We start from the raw sequence: 8,641 nt of genomic DNA on the forward strand, positions 1-8,641 counted from the left end.
TATATAGGAAAGCATAACTGAGGGTATAGCACCTAACTCTTTAAACTGAAATGAAACAACATGGCACATATGATTTACTTCTGAGAACTAAGCATTGTGTGCAGAGATTTTGCAGCTATCTCCTTTCCTTCCGTTTTTCTCCTAAGATTCCTATCTCTAAAACAAGCATTTCCTATATAGTAAAGCATAACCGAGGGTATAGCACCTAACTCTTTAAACCTAAATGAAACAACATGGCACATATGATTTACTTCTGAGAACTAAGCATTGCATGCAGAGATTTTGTAGCTTTCTCCTTTCCTACAGTTTTTGTGCTAACATTCCTATATCTAAAACTAGCATTTACACGATAGGAAATCATAACCGAGGACATAGCACCTAACTCTAAACCTAAATGAAACACCATGGCACATATGATTTACTTTTGAGAAGTAAGCATTCTGTGCAGAGATTTTGCAGATATCTCCTTTCCTTCAGTTTTTCTGCTAACATTCCTGTATCTAAAACTAGCATTTACAATATAGGAAAGCATAACCGAGGGTATAGCACCTAACTCTTTAAAAGAAATTGAAACAACATGTCACATATGATTTACGTCTTAGAACTAAGCATCGTGTGCAGAGATTTTGCAGCTATCTCCTTTCCTTCAGTTTCTGTGCTAACATTCCTATGTCTAAAACTAGCATTTACACTATAGGAAAGCATAACAGACGGTCTAGCACCTAACTGTTTAAACCTAAATGAAACAACATGGCACATATGATTTACTTCTGAGAACTAAGCATTGTGTGCAGAGATTTTGCAGGTATCTCTTTTCCTTCAGTTTTTGTGCTAACATTCCTATATCTAAAACTAGCATTTACACAATGGGAAACCATAACCGAGGGTATAGCACCTATCTCTTTAAACCTAAATAAAACAACATGGCATATATGATTTACTTCTCAGAACTAAGCATTGTATGCAAAGATTTTGCAGCTATCTCCTTTCCTTCAGTTTTTGTGCTAACATTCCTATATCTAAAACTATCAATGACACTATAGGAAAGCATAACCGAGGCTATAGCACCTCACTCTTTAAACCTAAATGAAACAACATGGCACATATGATTTACTTCTGAGAACTAAGCATTTTGTGCAGAGATTTTGCAGCTATCTCCTTTCCTTCAGTTTTTGTGCTAACATTCCTATATCTAAAACTAGCATTTACACTATAGGAAAGCATAACCGAGGGTATAGCACCAAAGTCTTTAAACCTAAATGAAACAACATGGCACATGTGATTTGCTTCTGAGAACTAACCATTGTGTGCAGAGAATTTGCAGCTATCTCCTTTCCTTCAGTTTTGTGCTAACATTTGTTGCTCTAAAACAAGCATTTCCTATATAGGAAAGCATAACCGAGTGTATAGCACCTACTCTTTAAACATAAATGAAACAACATGGCACATATGATTTACTTCTGAGAACTAAGCATTGTGTGCAGAGATTTTGCAGCTATCTCCTTTCCTTTAGTTTTTGTGCTAACATTCGTATCTGTAATACTATATATAAGAAAGCATAACCGAGGGATTAACACCTAATTCTCTAAACTTAAATGAAACAACATGGCACATATGATTTACTTCTGAGAACTAAGCATTGTGTGCAGAGATTTTGCAGCTATCTCCTTTCCTTCAGTTTTTGTGCTAACATTCCTATATCTAAAACTATCATGTACACTATAGGAAAGCATAACCGAGGGTATAGCACCTAACTCTAAACCTAAATGAAACAACATGGCACATATGATTTACTTCTGAGAACTAAGCATTGTGTGTGCAGAGATTTTGCAGCAATCTCCTTTCCTTCAGTTTTTGTGCTAACATTCCTATATCTAAAACTAGCGTTTCCATTATAGGAAAGCATCACCGAGGGTATAGCACCTAACTCTTTAAACCTAAATGAAACCACATGGCACATATGATTTACTTCTGAGAACTAAGCATTGTGTGCAGAGATTTTGCAGCAGTCTCCTTTCCTTCAGTTTTTGTGCTAACATTCCTATGTCTAAAACTAGCATTTCTTATATACAAAAGCATAACCGAGGGGATAGGACCAAACTCTTTAAACTTAAATGAAACAACATGGCATATATGATTCACTTTTGAGAACTAAGCATTGTGTGCAGAAATTTTGCAGCTATCTCCATTCTTTCAGTTTTTGTCCTAACATTCGTATCTCTAAAACTAGAATTTCCTATACAGGAAAGCATAACCGAGGGTATAGCACCTAACTCTTTAAACTTCAATGAAATCTCATGACACATATGATTTACTTCTGAGAACTAAGCATTGTGTGCAGAGATTTTGCAGCTATCTCCTTTCCTTCAGTTTTTGTGCTAACATTCCTATATCTAAAACTAGCAATGACACTATAGGAAAGCATAACCGAGGCTATAGCACCTAACTCTTTAAACCTAATGAAACAACATGGCACATATGATTTACTTCTGAGAACTAACCATTTTGCGCAGAGATTTTGCACCTATCTCCTTTCCTTCAGTTTTTGCTAACATTCCTATATCTAAAACTAGCATTTACACTATAGGAAAGCATAACCGAGGGTAGAGCACCTAAGTCTTTAAACCTAAATGAAACAACAAGGCACATAAGATTTACTTCTGAGAACTAAGCATTGTGTGCAGAGATTTTGCAGCTATCTCCTTTCCTTCAGTTTTTGTGCTAACATTCCTATGTCTAAAACTAGCATTTACACTATAGGAAAGCATAACCGAGGGTCTAGCACCTAACTCTTTAAACCTAAATGAAACAACATGGCACATATGATTTACTACTGAGAACTAACCATTGTGTGCAGAGATTTTGCAGCTATCTCCTTTCCTTCACTTTTTGTTCTAACGTTCCTTTCTCTAACACTGTCATTTAATATATAGGAAAGCATAACCGAGGGTATAGCGCCTAACTCTTTAAACCTAAATGAAACAGCATGTCACATATGATTTTTTTCTGAGAACTAAGCATTTTGTGCAGAGATTTTGCAGCTATCTCCTTTCCTTCAGTTTTTGTGCTAACATTCCTATATCTAAAACAAGCATTTAAATTATGGGAAAGCATAACCGAGGGTATAGCACCTAACTCTTTAAACCTAAATAAATCAACATGGCATATATGATTTACTTCTCAGAAGTAAGCATTGTGTGCAGAGATTTTGCAGCTATCTCCTTTCCTCCAGTTTTTGTGCTAACATTCCTATATCTAAAACTAGCATTTACACTGTAGGAAAGCATTACCGAGGGAATAGCACCTAACTCTTTAAATCTAAATGAAACAACATGGCACATATGATTTACTTTTGAGAACTAAGCATTTTGTGCAGAGATTTTGCAGCTATCTCCTTTCCTTCAGTTTTTGTGCTAACATTCCTATATCTAAAACAAGCATTTAAATTATGGGAAAGCATAACCGAGGGTATAGCACCTAACTCTTTAAACCTAAATAAATCAACATGGCATATATGATTTACTTCTCAGAAGTAAGCATTGTGTGCAGAGATTTTGCAGCTATCTCCTTTCCTTCAGTTTTTGTGCTAACATTCCTATATCTAAAACAAGCATTTAAATTATGGGAAAGCATAACCGAGGGTATAGCACCTAACTCTTTAAACCTAAATAAATCAACATGGCATATATGATTTACTTCTCAGAAGTAAGCATTGTGTGCAGAGATTTTGCAGCTATCTCCTTTCCTCCAGTTTTTGTGCTAACATTCCTATATCTAAAACTAGCATTTACACTGTAGGAAAGCATAACCGAGGGAATAGCACATAACTCTTTAAACCTAAATGAAACAACATGGCACATATGATTTACTTTTGAGAACTAAGCATTGTGTGCAGAGATTTTGCGGCTATCTCTTTTCCTTCAATTTTTGTGCTAACATTCCTATATCTAAAACTAGCATTTACAATATAGGAAAGCATAACCGAGGGTATAGCACCAAACTCTTTAAACCTAATTGAAACAACATGGCACATATGATTTACTTCTGAGAACTAAGCATTGTGTGCAGAGATTTTGCAGCTATCTCCTTTCCTTCAGTTTTTGTGCTAACATTCCTATATCTAAAACTAGCCTTTACACTATGGGAAGCCATAACCGAGGGTATAGCACCTAACTCTTTAAACCTAATTGAAACAACATGGCACATATGATGTAATTCTGAGAACTAAGCCTTGTGTGCAGAGATTTTGCACCTATCTCCTTTCCTTCAGTTTTTGTGCTAACATTCCTATCTCTAACACTAGCATTTCCTATATAGGAAAGCATAACCGAGGGTATAGCACTTAACTCTTTAAACCTAAATGAAACAACATGGCAGATATGATTTACTTCTGAGAACTAAGCATTGTGTGAAGAGATTTTGCAGCTATCTCCTTTCCTTCAGTTTTTGTGCTAACATTCCTATCTCTAACACAAGCATTTACACTGTAGGAAAGCATAAACGAGTGTATAGCACCTAACTCTTTAAACTTAAATGAAATCACATGGCACATATGATTTACTTCTGAGAACTAAGCATTGTTTGCAGAGATTTTGCAGCTATCTCCTTTCCTTCAGTTTTTGTCCTAACGTTCCTATATCTAAAACTAGCATTTACATTATGGGAAACCATAACCGAGGGTATAGCACCTAACTCTTTAATCCTAAATTAAACAACATGGCACATATGATATACTTCTGAGAACTAAGCATTGTGTCCTGAGATTTTGCAGCTATCTCCTTTCCTTCAGTTTTTGTGCTAACATTCGTGTATCTAAATCTAGCATTTCCTATATAGGAAAGCATAACCGAGGGTATAGCACCTAACTCTTAAACTTAAATGAAATCACATGATGCATATGATTTACTTCTGTGAACTAAGCATTGTGTGCAGAGAATTTGCAGCTATCTCCTTTCCTTCAGTTTTTGTGCTAACATTGCTATATCTAAAACTAGCATTTACTCTATAGGAAAGCATAACCGAAGGTATAGCACCTAACTCCTTAAACTTAAATGAAATCACTTGGCACATATGATTTACTTCTGAGAACTAATCATTGTGTGCCGAGATTTTGCAGCTATCTCCTTTCTTCAGTTTTTGTCCTAACATTCCCATATCTAAAACTAGCATTTACTCTATGGGAAACCATAACCGAGGGTATAGCACCTAACTCTTTAAACCTAAATGAAACTACATGGCACATATGATTTACTTCTGAGAAGTAAGCATTGAGTGCAGAGATTTTGCACCTATCTCCTTTCCTTCAGTTTTTGTGCTAACATTCCTATCTCTAACACTAGCATTTCCTATATAGGAAAGCATAACCGAGGGTATAGCACTTAACTCTTTAAACCTAAATGAAACAACATGGCAGATATGATTTACTTCTGAGAACTAAGCATTGTGTGAAGAGATTTTGCAGCTATCTCCTTTCCTTCAGTTTTTGTGCTAACATTCCTATCTCTAACACAAGCATTTACACTGTAGGAAAGCATAAACGAGTGTATAGCACCTAACTCTTTAAACTTAAATGAAATCACATGGCACATATGATTTACTTCTGAGAACTAAGCATTGTTTGCAGAGATTTTGCAGCTATCTCCTTTCCTTCAGTTTTTGTCCTAACGTTCCTATATCTAAAACTAGCATTTACATTATGGGAAACCATAACCGAGGGTATAGCACCTAACTCTTTAATCCTAAATTAAACAACATGGCACATATGATATACTTCTGAGAACTAAGCATTGTGTCCTGAGATTTTGCAGCTATCTCCTTTCCTTCAGTTTTTGTGCTAACATTCGTGTATCTAAATCTAGCATTTCCTATATAGGAAAGCATAACCGAGGGTATAGCACCTAACTCTTAAACTTAAATGAAATCTCATGATGCATATGATTTACTTCTGTGAACTAAGCATTGTGTGCAGAGAATTTGCAGCTATCTCCTTTCCTTCAGTTTTTGTGCTAACATTCCTATATCTAAAACTAGCATTTACACTATAGGAAAGCATAACCGAAGGTATAGCACCTAACTCCTTAAACTTAAATGAAATCACTTGGCACATATGATTTACTTCTGAGAACTAATCATTGTGTGCCGAGATTTTGCAGCTATCTCCTTTCTTCAGTTTTTGTCCTAACATTCCCATATCTAAAACTAGCATTTACTCTATGGGAAACCATAACCGAGGGTATAGCACCTAACTCTTTAAACCTAAATGAAACTACATGGCACATATGATTTACTTCTGAGAAGTAAGCATTGAGTGCAGAGATTTTGCAGCTATCTCCTTTCCTTCAGTTTTTGTGCTAACATTCCTATATCTAAAACTAGCATTTACACTATAGGAAAGCATAACCAAGGGTATAACATCTAACTCTAAACCTAAATGAAACAAGATGGCACATATGATTTACTTCTGAGAACTAAGCATTGTGTGCAGAAATTGCAGCTATCTCCTTTCCTTCAATTTTGTGCTAACATTCCTATATCTAAAACTAGCATTTACACTATGGGAAAGCATAACCGAGGGTATAGCACCTATCTCTTTAAACCTAAATAAAACAACATGGCATATATGATTTACTTCTCAGAACTAAGCATTGTGTGCAGAGATTTTGCACCTATCTCCTTTCCCTCAGTTTTTGTGCTAACGTTCCTATATCTAAAACTATCATTTTCACTATAGGAAAGCATAACCGAGAGTATAGCACCTAACTCTTTAAACCTAAATGAAACAATATGGCACATATGATTTACTTCTGAGAACTAAGCATAGTGTGCAGAGATTTTGCAGCTATCTCCTTTCCTTCACTTTTGTGCTAACATTCGTAGCTCTCAAACTAGCATTTCCTATATAGGAAAGCATAACCGGCGGTATAGCACCTAACTCTTTAAACATAAATGAAACAGCATGGCACATATGATTTATTTCTGAGAACTAAGCATTGTGTGCAGAGATTTTGCAACTATCCCCTTTCCTTCAGTTTTTGTGCTAACATTCGTATCTCTAACACTAGCATTTCCTATATACGAAATCATAACCGAGGGTATGTCCCCTAAGTCTTTAATCCTAAATGCAACATGGCACATATGATTTACTTCTGAGAACTAAGCATTGTGTGCAGAGATTTTGCAGCTATCTCCTTTCCTTCAGTTTTTGTGCTAACATTCCTATCTCTAACACTAGCATTTCCCCTATAGGAAAGCATAACCGAGGGTATAGCACCTAACTCTTTAAACCTAAATGAAACCACATGGCACATATGATTTACTTCTGAGAACTAAGCATTGTGTGCAGAGATTTTGCAGCTATCTCCTTTCCTTCAGTTTTTGTGCTAACTTTCCTATATCTAAAACTAGCATTTACACTATAGGAAAACATAACCAAGGGTATAGCACCTAACTCTTTAAACCTAAATGAAACAACATGGCACATATGATTTACTTCTGAGAACTAAGCATTGTGTGCAGAGATTTTGCTGCTATCTCCTTTTCTTCATTTTTTGTTATAACATTCCTTTCTCTAAAACTAGCCTTTACTATATATGAAAGCATAACAGGGGATATAGCTGCTAACTCTTTAAACCTACTTTAAAGAGGATGTCACATGTGCTTTACTTTTGGGAACTAAGTATTGCGTGCAGAGATTTTGCAGCTATCTCCTTTCCTTCAGTATTTGTGGTAACATTCCTATCTTTGATACTAGCATTTTCTATATAGGAAAGCATAACTGGGAGTATAGCAGCTAACTCTTTAAACCTAAATGGAAGAACATGGTACATATGATTTTCTTCTGGGAACTAAGCATTGTGGGCAGAGATTTTGCAGCTATCTCCTTTCCCTCAGTTTTTGTGCTAACATGCTTATCTCTAAAACTAGCATTTACTAAATATGAAAGCATAACCGGGGGTATAAGCAGCTAACTCTTTAAGCCTACTTGAAAGAGGATGTCACATATGCTTTACTTTAGGGAACTAAGCTTTGTTTGCAGAGATTTTACAGTTATCTTCTTTCCTTCAGTTTGTTTGCTAACATGCCTATCTCTAACCTTAGCATTTACACTATATGAAAGCATTACCGGGGGTATAGCAGCTAACTCTTTAAACGTACCTGAAAGATCATGTTACATATTATTTTCTTCTGCGAACTAAGCATTGTGTGCAGAGATTTTGCAGCTATCTCCTTTCCTTCAGTTTTTGTGCTAACATTCCTATCTCTAAAACTAGCATTTAGTATATATGAAAGTATAACCGGGGGTATAGCAGCTCACTCTTTAAACCTAAATGATAGAACATGGTACATATGATATACTTCTGGGACCTAAGGATTGTATACAGATATTTCGCCGCTATCTCCTTTCCTCATTTTTTGTGCTAACATGTCTATCTCTAAAGCTAGCATTTATTATATATGAAGGCATAACAGGCGGTATAGCAGCTAACTCTTTAAACGTACTTTAAAGAGGATAGCACATGTTCTTTCCTTTCAGGAACTAAGCATTGTGTGCAGAGATTTTGCAGCTATCTCCTTTCCTTCAGTTTTTGTGCTTACTTGCCCTCTCTAAAAGTATCCTATACAGTATATGAAAGCATAACCT

This window comes from Dasypus novemcinctus, unplaced genomic scaffold (genome assembly GCF_030445035.2).
Source record: "Dasypus novemcinctus isolate mDasNov1 unplaced genomic scaffold, mDasNov1.1.hap2 scaffold_193, whole genome shotgun sequence".
Taxonomy (NCBI): Eukaryota; Metazoa; Chordata; class Mammalia; order Cingulata; family Dasypodidae; genus Dasypus; species Dasypus novemcinctus.